This window comes from Leucopleurus acutus, assembly GCF_964270905.1.
Source record: "Leucopleurus acutus genome assembly, chromosome: 11".
Lineage (NCBI taxonomy): Eukaryota > Metazoa > Chordata > Mammalia > Artiodactyla > Delphinidae > Leucopleurus > Leucopleurus acutus.
The window spans coordinates 17,125,542-17,139,441 of record NC_139152.1 but is presented as its reverse complement, the minus strand read 5'-3'; the positions used below and the strand labels follow the sequence as shown (position 1 = coordinate 17,139,441).

The 13,900-nt window shown below is 36.3% G+C and overlaps 1 protein-coding gene across 1 annotated transcript in view; it reads right to left on the bottom strand.

Moving 5' to 3' along the window:
• The window catches only part of PDE3A (phosphodiesterase 3A), a gene marked incomplete at its 5' end in the record, with an annotated part of 299,622 nt that overhangs the window by 55,942 nt on the left and 229,780 nt on the right, over positions 1 to 13,900 (bottom strand). The gene's annotated exons all lie outside the window — the stretch shown is intronic.

The following is a 13,900-nucleotide window of genomic DNA, read 5'->3' as shown; positions in this document are numbered from 1 at the left end:
GGGTAAGAAAGGCCTGAGGTTGGAGGCACAGGGAGGGAAACTGGGCTTTTCCTGAAACGTAGACTGAAGTGACACTAGGGTTGCAGTAAAGTAACATTCAAATCACATTTCTGTTTCAAATTTTGCCAACATTTGCCGTGGCTTTTGCCAGTTTTGTGTTCAGGGCACATTTTTACTGTTAGAACCTACGGAGGCACTTTGAAGAGATACAAAGATAAACACCAGTTTTTAAAAAATAGAAAGTTTCAGGAAACAACACAAAAATTCATATTGATCACTCCTAATGAAGAGCTCAACATTTTAATGTATATTATTTAGAATGTGTCCATTGATAGATGAATGGAAAAAGATGTTTTTTATACACACACACACACACAGACACACACACACACACACATATATACACACACACACACACACACACAAAATGGAATACTAGTCAGCCATAAAAAAGAAATTTCATTCTGAAAAGCAACACTAATATAGTATAAAATTTTAATTTTAGTAATATTCTAGTGTGATATTTGAGCCGGGTGTGTGATAATTATTCAACTAATATTAGAGATAAGCACATAAAGCAACTCAACTTGTTCAGATTCACAAATTGTCCCTCTTCTTGTGGTTGGTAAGAACAGAAATTTCAGTTCTGGAATTCCGTGGCACATCTGTCTTATTCTGCCAAACTGCCTATCATATTCAGAGTTACTACTCTATATTTGCTAAAGAAATGAAGAGCATTAGAAACAGAGGACAGGATCGTTCCTCACCCTGCTGGTCAGGCAGGAACGTAGGCGGGAAGATGTGGGAATAAGGGAGAGCACGGGCAGGGTCAAGGTTAAGAAAGTAGGTGAAGCTTAAGGACGGCATGCACATGACTGTTAATATGGGAATGCTCCCACAGTATGAGGCACGAGGAACCCACGGAACTGTAAACTGAATAACACGGTGATTGGCGTGAGGTTCTGGAACTTGGCTACTTACATCCCAGTCATGACTTCCTGACCCTACCACTTTCTAGCTGCATGATTTGGCAAGTTGGTAAGCTCTCGGTGCTGTGACTTCTCCATCTGTAAAATGGATGTAGTAGAGTACCAACCTCAGAAGGTAATGATAAGAAGTAAAAGGGAGATTATAGGTAAAGCACTTACTGTTGTGTTGTAAGCGAACAGTTATAAGTGTTCAATAATGATAATGATATAAATACTAGAAAGAGTAATTCTGGAGTTTTTCAATAAGAGGCTATTAGAGATTTGGCTATGTATTTGGGAGAAAATAAAGTTTAATCATTCTTTCACAACAGACTTAAAAATAAACTCCTGAGAGATGAAAAATTTTATAATCTTGGGATTAGGAAGACCGTTAAAAATAATATAAATGGCATAAACTGTCAAGAAAACATCTAACAGATCTGACTAAATGAAGACATAAACTTCTCATAAGCAAATATGCCGTAAGCAAAGGTAAAAAACAAATAGTCCATGAGAAAATGTCTGCTACCCAGAGAAGATAAAACATATGCAAATAAAAGGCCTTTAAAAAAAATCAATAAAAGATAAACTTGGGAAAAGGAAATGAATATACAATTCAAACAAAATTTAATAATCAAATATACAAAAGCTACTTGCCTCCCGAATATTTAAGACACAAACTAAAGTAGTAAAAAAAAAATATTTACTGGGCTTTCCTGGTGGCGCAGTGGTTGAGAGTCCACCTGCTAATGCAGGGGACACGGGTTCGTGCCCCAGTCCGGGAAGGTCCCACATGCCGCGGAGCGGCTGGCCCCATGAGCCATGGCTGCTGAGCCTGCGCGTCCGGAGCCTGTGCTCCGTAACAGGAGAGGCCACGACAGTGAGAGGCACGCGTACAGCAAAAAAAAAAAAAAAAAAAAAAAAGTTTACTTATTAAATTGCAAAATAATAAAAGACTGCTAGCACTGAGTGTTAGTAATGGTTTGGGGAAATGAGCAGTGAGTAAAAAATAAGCCAATATCATTGCAAAGAAATTCTTGCTGAGTCTATCAATTTATAGTTTAAATGTATATATCCTATAATCTAGCAAGACAATGTAGACATCTAGTCCAAAGAAAAACTACATAGATACAAAAATATAAAGATAAGGTCACAAAGGATACTGCAATGCTCTGATAACAATCAAAGAATGTGGCCACAAATGCATCATCAACAGAGAAATTGTTTAAAAAAGTTATATTACAAATATACTATAAAGTATAATGCACTTATTTAAAAGATTTGGGTAGGTCTATAAATGTTTATTTGGAAGAATATTCATAAAATATTGTTTTATTTTTATAAAGTATGTCACAGAAAAAGTGAACATATATTTTTTGCAATCAGAAAAATATGATAATTATGAAAACACCCAACATCTGTGAAGGTATCTAGTCTTATAATAACTATAAGCAAGGATAAATTATTCTGTAAAGCTATCATATAGAAATTATGTCTTTTCGTACTAGAATAATAAGAGTAGCAATTATAATAAAGGTGGATAATAATGGTGACAGCTGGTATTTATTCAGCACAGCGTACAAGGTAGGTACTCTTATTACATTCATTTTTATTAGTCAGAAATAACTTGCCAAGACTTCCCAGTGGTGCAGTGGTTAAGAATTCACCTGCCAATGCAAGGGACACGGATTCGAGCCCTGGTCCAGGAAGATCCCACATGCCGCACAGCAACTAAGCCCGTGTGCCACAACTACTGAGCCTGTGCTCTAGAGCCTGCGAGCAACAACTACTGAGCCTGCGAGCCACAACTACTGAAGCCCACGTGCCTAGGGCCCGCGCTCCGCAACAAGAGAAGCCACTGCAATGACAAGCCCACGCCCCACAACGAAGAGCAGCTCCCGCTCGCCACAACTAGAGAAAGCCCGCGTGCAGCAACGAAGACCCAACACAGCCAAAAAAATAAATAAATTAAAAAAAAACACTATTAAAAAAAAAAATAACTTGCCAAATAACTGAGTCAAAAATAACTCAGAATCAGATAGCTAGAGCATGGAAACGTCAGGCTGCAAACACAAATACATACTCTATTTCCACAGCTCAAGAGCTGAACTAGCAGGCTGAAATAAATACTGAATGTTTTCATTGTACGTTACTAAATATATCTGTAATTATTTAATGCTTTATTTAATCATTGTGCCATGTTTTTCTCTCTTTGTAGGTTTAAATATCTTCCATGAACCAACATGAAAATTTAAGTGTAATATTAATAGCTTTAGGATATATAATTATGTGTATTTCACATTTTTATTTACATTGTTAACTTAAAAAATATTTGTGAGAAATGCCACTCAATTAGGTTAACATTCCCTTTTAGAAACGTATTTTCAAGTGCAACTCTAATTATTATGCTTCTGAAAAACTCACCCAGTGTGATCTTATGAAATAGTAATATTTATTCCTACCCATGTTGTTCTAATAATCTTAAACTAGTACATCACTGTACTATTTCCCTAAAAAAATAAACTTTAAGTCAAACTTTGTACCCAGGACACAAAATTTTAAGATGTTTTGACAATAAAATTAACAGTTTATGTTCTAATAGTTAATAGATTTTCTCAAAATGGTCTCAGTACATGAAACTTACAAATCTGAAGAAAAAGTAGAACGTGTTCATTGACAATCATAATTACATTTTAAAATAAATTACTGGTGAGAAAACAAATGCATTTTATAATTCTCTAATTTTATGTCCTTTTTTTAAAGTAATGGATGTATTTCTTATATACTCAGAAAAAACAAATAACTAAAAATTTTAAAGTAACTTTAAAATAGAAACAGAACTGAAAACTCATCCTTGTAAGCCAATGTTAGTGTTACATAAGAACTTAGAAAACAAGCACATTATGTAATTCAATGTTACTTATACTGTCTGTAGCTTTTGTGAAAGCGAAGGTCTTCAAGTGAAAAAAAAAAGCAATACTCAGGCCAAGCTGATTTGCTTTGTTGTGCAACAGAAACTAACACGGTATTGTGAAGCAATTACACTCCAATAAAGATCTATTAAAAAAAAAAAAAGCATATTACCCATATTGGAATTGGCTAAGAAACCAAACTCTTCAACTATTGGAAAAGTCTCCCTACTGTTATAAAGTCAGGTCTTTGTTTCATTAGTTTTACGATTTAAAAATTAAAATTGTGTAACAATTCAAAGTTGTATCACACATAAGAAGTTATCATCAGTTTTTGACTCAAATAATGAAAGGCTTCAATGAGGCATGAAATCTAAAACCAACAATCACATGTGTTTGCCACAAACTTGCCAAGGCTAACCACACATGAAATGATGAAAGACTGAAGGATAGATGGGCTGCTGTTTCAATAAACAGCAGGCAAATTATAAAGACCCAGGCACATCCAGGGAGCCACTATAAAGGAATTTCAGGGGAGAGGGGCTTACGCTGATTGGTAGTATTTTTTCATCATATGATACAAAATATGAAACAACACAGAGTGACTCACACAGAGGGTATTTCCACACCTATTCAACTTTCAAAATAATATAATTCAATTTCTAGGTATACCAAATAACACTCGGAAAAAAATTTCATTTAACTGGTGAAATCTTAGCTAGTGATAATAAACACTAAAGGTTAAGTTTATATTAAAGCTACTTTAAAGGAAAGTCTTAAGCTAACAGCCTGAAATCATCTTTGAGTGCAATAACCAACTCTACTGAGCATAAAACCACAGTTGAGTCTTTTTACGGTGCATATAATCAAACGAATCTTTTCCTTGAAAAGAGTGACCAAGCAATAAAAAACATTTTACTCTGCAGGCTCTCCTTATAATGGAAATACTTATATTTAACATTTAAGAACATGCAAGTATAATTTCCTGGGCACTATTTAAATGACACCCCAATGTGTGGATTGCCACCTCTAAATTGAAAATCTGGAATTTAAGTATGATAAACAGTGGAATAAAGTGCAGTTTTATACATCAAGCCCAAAATAACTGATTCTTTTGGTAAATCCACCACTTTGCAAAGCAACCCGTTCTTTCAGCACCTTCCTTTCCCCCCCTTTATCTTCTTCCAGTCTACTTCACCATCTCCAGGATGTCCTACGCAATGCTGGTTGCTATGGTAACAATCTAGCTTGCTTCCAAGTTACTTTACTCAACATAAACCAAGGGCCAAGAAAATCTGGAGTCAGAGATAAGTTAAGGAAACAATAACAAATACACTTAGAAATAACATTAGATGTAACTCCTAGACTGGGCATGTATCAATCAATTCAATTATAGAAATTTTGTTTTTACTGTCACTACTTCTGTGGTAAAACTTTGAAATTACAGTTGTGGTACGATAAAGGGGGAAAGCTTTGAAAATGTGTAGGGGTCAGAAAAAACTTGCACTCTATAAAGGGCATCTAAATTTCTAAACCACCATAAGCTGCAAATTATGAAAAATTTAGCAAATAAATCTATGTGGTCAAACGACTACTAGAACGTAAAACAAAATTATATATCTTTAAGGAACGTGACAGATTATTTACTGTGGCACTGTGTTTGGGTTTCTATCAACAGATTGTTCAGAAATGGAGAATTTCTAAAAGAAAAATATCATTAAGAAGTCTTACGAAATAACTACTGGAACAAGGTAAATGAAAACAAAGAAGTAAACAAACATCATTTCACTCCAAGAAAGTGAAAGTGCCCAAGTGGGAAATCAGAAAGGGTTTGGGCAAGTTGATGTCAACAGCAATTACCGATTCAAAATGATTAGGGAGATTATCTGGTGTAGAGGGTGGGCTGAAGATAAGGCATCCAATTCTTGACAACTTTTTTGGGGGGACAGCACCAGTATAGTCACGTTATAGCTCTTCTCCCTATGCATTTTGAAGCAAAGATTAAACTGATAACTTAATGAAATAGGTTAAATACATCCCTGCTCACGGGCAGAAGATGTAATAATTCTCAAGTCTTCCGACTTAGTGAATCATTTGATGTGTCGCTTGCTTTGGACATTAATTTATTCTAACTGGAGGAAAAGAATTGGAAGCAGCACAAAAGCCTCTCTTCATAATTCTACATGAAACTCAAAGATAGGTTATAAACCCAAAAGCACTAGAACTGACATAATTATCTTGATAACCTAGTTGAGATGGTTTATCCCTCAAATTAGGCCACTTTTTTTTTTGTTCAGTATTTTAAGTTTTATGATGGTTTCCAAAACAAACCATGGCTTTTCTCTAGGCGATACTGTATCCGTTGGAGCCCTCGAGCTCTGCCCCTGCAAAATCAGAGAACTAGTCTTTATCTTTCTAAGATCCCTCCCAATTCTGTAAGCCTAAAGCATTTCTTTACATAACATACATACACACACAAACATCAAAGAAGAAAGAATCAAATAATTTTAAAACTTATTTCTTGGCTCATTAAGAATTTTAAATTTTTTAAAAAGATTTTGATTTATTTACTTTTAAATTTTATTTTACTGAAGTGTAGTTGACCTATAACGTTGCATTAATTTCTGCTGTACAGCAAAGTGATTCAGAGATATATATAAACTCTTTTTCATATTCTTTTCCATTATGGTTTATAATAGGATATTGAATGTAGTTCCCTGTGCTATATAGACATAAAAAACCTTTTAAAATTATTATGTAGACTTCGAAAAGTCCTTGTTTCACCAATTGCTAATCTTACTCAAGCTTCACCTTCTAACTTATTATTGACTCACTGATGGCTGTTTCCCTCCTATGGTAAAATGTCTAATGTACACCAAGTACTTATGGGGAATAGACTATTTTCTAGAACTTCCACTCCCAATAGTTGAGTTGCACATTTGCCAAGTGTCAGTTTTGTTTGGTCCTAAATCTGTTTAGGCCAGTTGCAACTGTCACTGTAACTTATATATGCTAATAAAATATCTATAAACCAGTGATATGTGAGTAAACAATGGAACAGTTTCTTTAAAAACTAAGTTGAATAATTTTAAAGACTTCATAAACAGACTCATAAAGATGAGGCCCCGACAATGACTTCTGTTAAATTAAGTAGGGGTGATATAACTGTAGAGATTCAAGAAGAAAATGATAATGTGCCTGAAAGATTTTCAACTCAGAACGCTTCCAAATGGCTGTCATTTCTACTGTAAAAACAACAACAACAACAACAACAAAAAAAAGCAAAACAAAACCAACCCTGAAGCTCGTAGTCATATACCATGAAGTATGGGTGTGCTGCATGTAACATAACTTGGAACTATAATCAATATAGTAAAAATATACCCAAAGAGAAACATTCTTGTCTCTTCATCACAAATGTGTGAAATCTACATATTCATATGTATCAAGTTAAAATATCAACATATTGCTAGAGATATGGAAAATATGTTGTATTTTTATGATTCTCGGCTTTAAAAACTTTTAAAATTAACAGATCAACTACTGATTAAGAGGGCTCCCTACTACTTTAAACCCAACACATTCTTTCACTTGAAATGAGACATAATATAATAGCTACATTAAAGCTATGCACTACCACTCCTGGAACAAGGGATAAAAAGTGAAGTTTGGTTTATGAATTAACACGTGATGTACAAATAGGTACAAGTGTATATTTTCATCATGTATGTAATTTGGGAGGTCGTATATGTGAGAAGTTGGAAGCAAAGGTATAAAAAATGGGGATATAAGAGAGGAAGTTTTATTCATTCATCAATATCAAATTTTTATTTTATGAGGTAGTACATGGGGCCTTTAAGAACACAGGATCTAGAGTCAGCCTGCCGGCGTTCAAATTTCAGATCTGGTGAGAATTGGGGAAAGTCACTTATCTCCTTAGCTCCTGTTTTCTCATCTCTAAAAAGAGGGCAATAATAATGCCTCCTGTATAGTATTATTAATGATTCAATGGGATCAGGCACCTAAAGACCTCAGTAGAGTGCTTGGCCTCCAGTACATGTCTGAAAAATATTATATAGCACCACCATCATTACTATTATCGCATTGAAAAAGATTATGTGCAAAAAGGGCTGTATATGTATGTGTGTGTTTGTCTACTACAGACACTGGGTCAGTAGTTTCTTTATAAATGCAGACAGCATAGAGATATCATTTCTCTACTGACAAAACAAAACAACAAATGCAAAAACTTGGTTTCACTTTTTATTCTAGGTAAATATAGTCATAAAGATTGTATCCCCTACTTCTATATACTCAGAGTAGTTCTGAGATTAATTTTAGGCTCATAGAAAGTAATTGTACAGAAGTCCTGGTTTCAGTTAATATGGTTGACTGCACTGGTAGGATTTATAACACACTACGTGAAAGGAATTCTAAAAGCAGGCATCTTAGCTCCATTGTTGGAAGTCTTTTCTTTTTCTTTCTTTCTATTTAGTCATCTTGGGAGACACCCTGGGAGGCAAACACGACATGGGAAGAACATTCTCAGGGTGAAAAGGGAATTGGGATAAGGGAGGAATAAACAGTGTGAGGGATGACACATAAAAGGAGTCACTGGGACTTTTCTTACCCAGCTTTGGTCCTAATGCTGGGAAAAGATGCCTGACAGGCTTTGGGAAGCTGTGTCATCCCATTTCTCTAAAGCAGTTTTCCACCCCGTGCCCTCCAAATCTTTCTCTCTGATACCAGGAAGCAGTCTCTTAGTCTAAATTCATTTAGAAGATGAGCTGGATTCAATAAATGATCTTTGGTGCATTACTGGTTCTGACCTCAGAGCCAGCAGAATTGCATATGTGTTTATACTTTCATAGGACCCATTTATAATTTTAGACTTGAAGTTGGTTGGGAAATTTTTAAAAAATGAAATCATGTGAAAAGTTTGCAGTAACTCATTGTAGGCTGAACCTTGGCTAAATGTCATCCTAAGGAAGCAGATGTTTGCTTATTTTAATCTTCTGGCAGGGAATATGAGTTGACCTTTGGATTTTCTCCTTAAGATAATATGTATGTACAGTAGGAGGAAAACATACAGGGCCCTTCATCAAACTGCTTTCTAAAAACATCTCAGTTGGTCGGGACCCATTTGAGATGTGAGACACAGCAAACTCCAGCAGTTACCAGAATTCTTAGCCTCCTTCTCTTTTGATGGTCAGAGAACATTCCATGTCACCAAATAGGATGTAGTACATGGCCTTGTGTCCTTACATATTTCCCTACATTCTGTCTGCAAATAAGCCCCAAAGTGTTAAAAGTGTCCCTCTGTTTATGTTTCCTAAGATCTTCCAGACACTAGCAAATTCACCCAACAACCTCAAAAATAACAACTATCACAGAATACTGTTTTATTATTTAGGAAATAAAACATACTTATGAAATCGCTTACTCGAGGAAGCAACCCTATCTCTGAGAAGATAACCTTAGCTGCCTTTGACTTCCGGGCTGGTTCTCTCTGTTTCTTCTAATTATAAAAAGATGAGGTGACTGGAAAAGCTAGGAGGAATTCAGGTAATACTGGTCCCGGGACTGCTCACGCAAATGAACTGGGAAGGCTTGGTTAAGTGTAAGTTGCTATGTAAATAAAAAGCGTGATTATTTCTGTTAGTGGAAGAAACTGGATTCTCTGATTGAGCACAAGCTTGTAAATATTACAGAAAAAAATCAGAGTCTCTGAAATAAGTATGAACTCCTAAAGGTGGTGAATTCTGATGGTCTTTTGTTTGTTGAATTTTAAGAATTGCTGTTAAACTTGAACTTGAGGTTTCTGTTCGCTTAGCCTAGAAACAATTTCAGTGAACAACAGATGGCAGTATTCTGCCTTTTAAAAAGAACTCCAGTTGTCTGAACATCTTTTTGAATGAGTGCTCTTCCCTCATTAACAGACCCAGTTTAGTTTCTTTTTTCATACAAAAAAAGAAAACACAAAAACTAAAACCAAAACAAAACACAAAAACCTTACATAAGACTATTGGTAGAAAGTAATAAAAAATCTTAAATTGTGTTATATCTCTCAGGATCATTGTTAAAGTGAAACTGGAACTACCTCCTTAATAATTTTTGTCTCAATTACAAACATTTTGGCTCTGTTACCTTTCTCCATTTTTATAAGCTACCCAAGGCAAACATGACCCATTTTCATACACAATTTGATATAAATGTTTCCACGTGCAATTCTCTACTATGATTAAAAGATTCATAAAACTAAACCATCAAAATGCACATTTAACGCAAGGGTCTTGTGAGCCTTCACTGGCATTTTCTTTATCCCCACTGTGTTATCACCAGATTCTTTGCCACCTTGTGTGCAGTGGGCACTTACTCGATGCTACCGATTTGCTTCCACTACTGTTGACCTGGGAGATCTTCCCCTGTACTCTTGCAGTAGCATCCACTCTGGTTGCCATATGAATGCCTGTTGAGGCACTCCTGTACTTTATCCACTGGAAGCACCAAAACCAAAAACAAACAGCTGAAAAACCCTGGGAGCTGTAACTTCCGAGAAACCTTCCATCTCTGAGCAGTTCTCACATATAGTCAGAGAACCTCTCTCACTGTATTTCTGACAGTTTTCCATTCAGCTTTTGGTACGTGATCATTTGATGAAAGTTGGTCTTCCTCTTTTAGGCTGAAAGTTTTAGGAGTACAAAGGCAATGCTAATTTTTGTTTACCAGTTTAACCCCGGAGCCTCACTTACTATCTGGTACTTTTTAGGCACTCAGTGACATCAGGAATGAGTTAAGTCATAAGTAGCATTCTCCAAACCTCTAAAGATAAGTAAATTTCCTCTCTCCAGTTCTATGTCTTAAAGAAATATAGAGACAAACAGATTATATTGTCCACGGTATTTCCTTAAAACAAATAACTGAATTTTCTTGAAGCCATCCTAAAACATTTAACCTTCTAGTACAATTTCATGTTCTAATCTTAAAGTTAAATAAAATATCGAGAATTGTTAGACTATAATCCTGAAATCATGAATAAAAATTATATTCAACAAACTGATTCTGGAATAACTACTATCCAGAAAATAGTGAAACTGCTGAAGAGAAGTAATAGTGCTGATCAAAAGAAGCAGCTCTACATTTTTCTATAATCTGCCACATGTATGAAAAGAGTAAGTACAGGATTGAGGTATATGGATTAGTATTTTCTGGAAAAGACAAAAAGCTTAAAAGGACTGGAGGGAGAAAGAGAATGGCCTTTTGGGGACAAAGTTCAGTGAAGGTCAGAGTGCTTCAGGTTGAAAAGCATGTCGTCTGTGAACAGCATGCTGACTATAGTTAATAATACTGTATTGTATATTTGAAAGTTGCTAAGATAGTAGATCTTAAAAGTTTTCATCACAGGAAAATAAATTTGTTAACTACATATCGTGATGGATGTTAACTCGACTAGCTGTGGTGATCATTTAGCAACATACACAAATATCGAATGTTATACACCTGAAACTAATATAATGTTATGTGTCGATTGCATCTAAATTTATTTAAAAAAAGAAGAAAAGGGTGTGTCTGGAGAGATTTGAGGGAATATATCAAGACAGGAAGATGAGCCAAATTCAAGAGCTTTGATGAGCTACTAAAGGCCACGAGAAACCCTGCAGGGTGGTGATGTTATCGGTATGTATAAAGTAAGAAGTTAGGCTGATTTTCAGGCTTTGGGCTTGGGCAGATGGGCAGCTAAGAATATTTCCCCAGGTTATTGGAGAAGAAAGAAGCTTTGGTGTGGATGCCGAGATACGCATCTTTGAGTAACTATGTGATGTTCGCAGGACGATTCCAGTTGCACTTCAGCAGGGACACCTGAACTGGAAATAACGCATTTGGGTATTGACGCCATAGATACGTCCATTTCCATAGCACTGCCGTGGGAGTGTATAAGGAGAAAGAGAAGTGGACCAAGGGCAGAGCCATAATCAATATCAACTCTTAAGGGCCAGGGGAGAGAGAAACCCACAAAGAAAAATGAGAAGGAACAATGGAAAACTAAGAGTGTAGGGTCAAACGGGCCGAGGGAATGCTTTTGTCAAGAGGGGAGGAGTGGTCAGCAGAGACCGATGAATTTGAGAGATTAATAAATTTTGGAAAATATCCATTAGTTTAGTGTCTGGAAAGTCACTCATGACATTGGAGAGAACAGTCTCAGTGAAGTACTGAGGTCACGAGTCACACTGCAATCAACTGAGCAAGGAAAGGAAGATATGAAAATGAAGACAATGTAGACAGCTCTTCAGTGAAAACCAGCTGCACAATGGAAGACAGAGATCTGTCTGCATCTAGAGGGAAAACAGGTTCTAAAGATCTGGTGAGGAAGTGAGCAGGCAAAAATGTTGGGAGGGTCCCACTAGTGTGAGGGGTTTGAAATGCAGTAAAGACAATGGGATGATACATGGATCAAGGTGCAAGAGAAGAAAGCAAAGGATGGGGGGGACTAACCTTTCACCACAGGGCATCTTTCTCATGGTGACAGTGAGAGAGAAGAATGTTTGTAGACTTGCAGGTGAGAAGTTGGAGTTCTTACCCTTTGGCTTTTATTTACTCTGTAAATTAGTCCCGAGTCCCCGGTTGAGAAAGTAAATCAGGCGATGTTGAGGTTAGAGGCGCAAAAGAGAACGAAGAATGTTTTGAAAGAGGAATGAGAAAGAGCTGGCTAGATTCTCCGGCGATCTTGAAGGTCCAGCTGAGTTTGGAGACCATGGATTCCAATATGTTTTCTGTGTACTTTCCAGGGTTGCTTGGCATGAAGTTTTATATGAAAAGGCAATGAACTGAAAACTGGAAGGGTCTGCCAGATGGGAAAGAAAGATTGGACAATTGGACTGGAGATCCTGGTGAGGTAGAAGAACAGGTGCAGGGTAGATGAGAGAGCAGGAAAGCTTGAAGAAGCATCGCATCAGAACGTGGGGTGGTGTGTTTGCATGAGAAAGATGGATGCAGGATTCCATGAGCGCACTAGTCTCTCAGGCAGGGAAGGTTTCTGCTTTCTATTAGCAGAAAATAAGGTTGAAAAGGAAATATGAGGCTAGATTTCAGATGCTGATGAATGAAAAGCAAAGTTTTCTACTTCTGTCAGTTGGTAACTGAGTGATGAAAGACGTCTGAGAAGGAAAATGATGTAATCCAAGAGTGCACAGGGCTTGAGGAGGGTGAAGTTGTGGCACAGAGGGAGGCAGATTTGACCAAGGCTGCCACAATAACACCGTGCAGAAACTGGGACACTTGCAGCATGAAAAACCAGGAAGGGAAGGGTAAGAAGAGTAACATCAGGAGAATCAGTTGCCCTTGTAATGTGATTGGATATTGGGACCTGAAAAATTGCAATCTATTTGTTCCTGTAATAGTTGTCTTTACTCTGTCCACAATATTCTCTCAGTTCCTTCTTCCAGAAATTTCTTCAAGTGCCCCTGCCCTCACAAAACAAAATGTGGATAGTTCACTTGTGATTGTATAAGTCCATATTGGGTCTGACCAATTATCTTTAAAAAAGTTCGCTTTTGAATTTATTATGGTAGTAACCCCTCACAACGTTAAACAACCAAGGGGGTGAGTGGCTACTCTTAAGACCCCAAATTATTTTAATACAGCATTAAACACTTCATAAGTGTATTTTAAAAACTCAATACATTTCAGTTTCTACAACTAATCAAAGATACCATCAATTAAGTAATAAGGCTTACAAAGTTATAAATAGATCAAATGTTAAAACACTTGTAAATCAAGTTTTTTGGAGCTTAGAATGCATTTTTCTAGAGAAATAATACTATTGTATAGACTAATCCTAGGTTAGCTCACGAAAGTTTATACAACCACTTAATAATAGATATGACAGCATTTTTTCATTGTTCATTGCAAATGCGCTCTCTTTCAATCACATTGTGATATTTTTAGAGACAAAATACATTTTATCAATGGTGTGATTCTACAAACAAATGCTGGAGAGGGTGTGCAGAAAAGGAATCCTTCTTG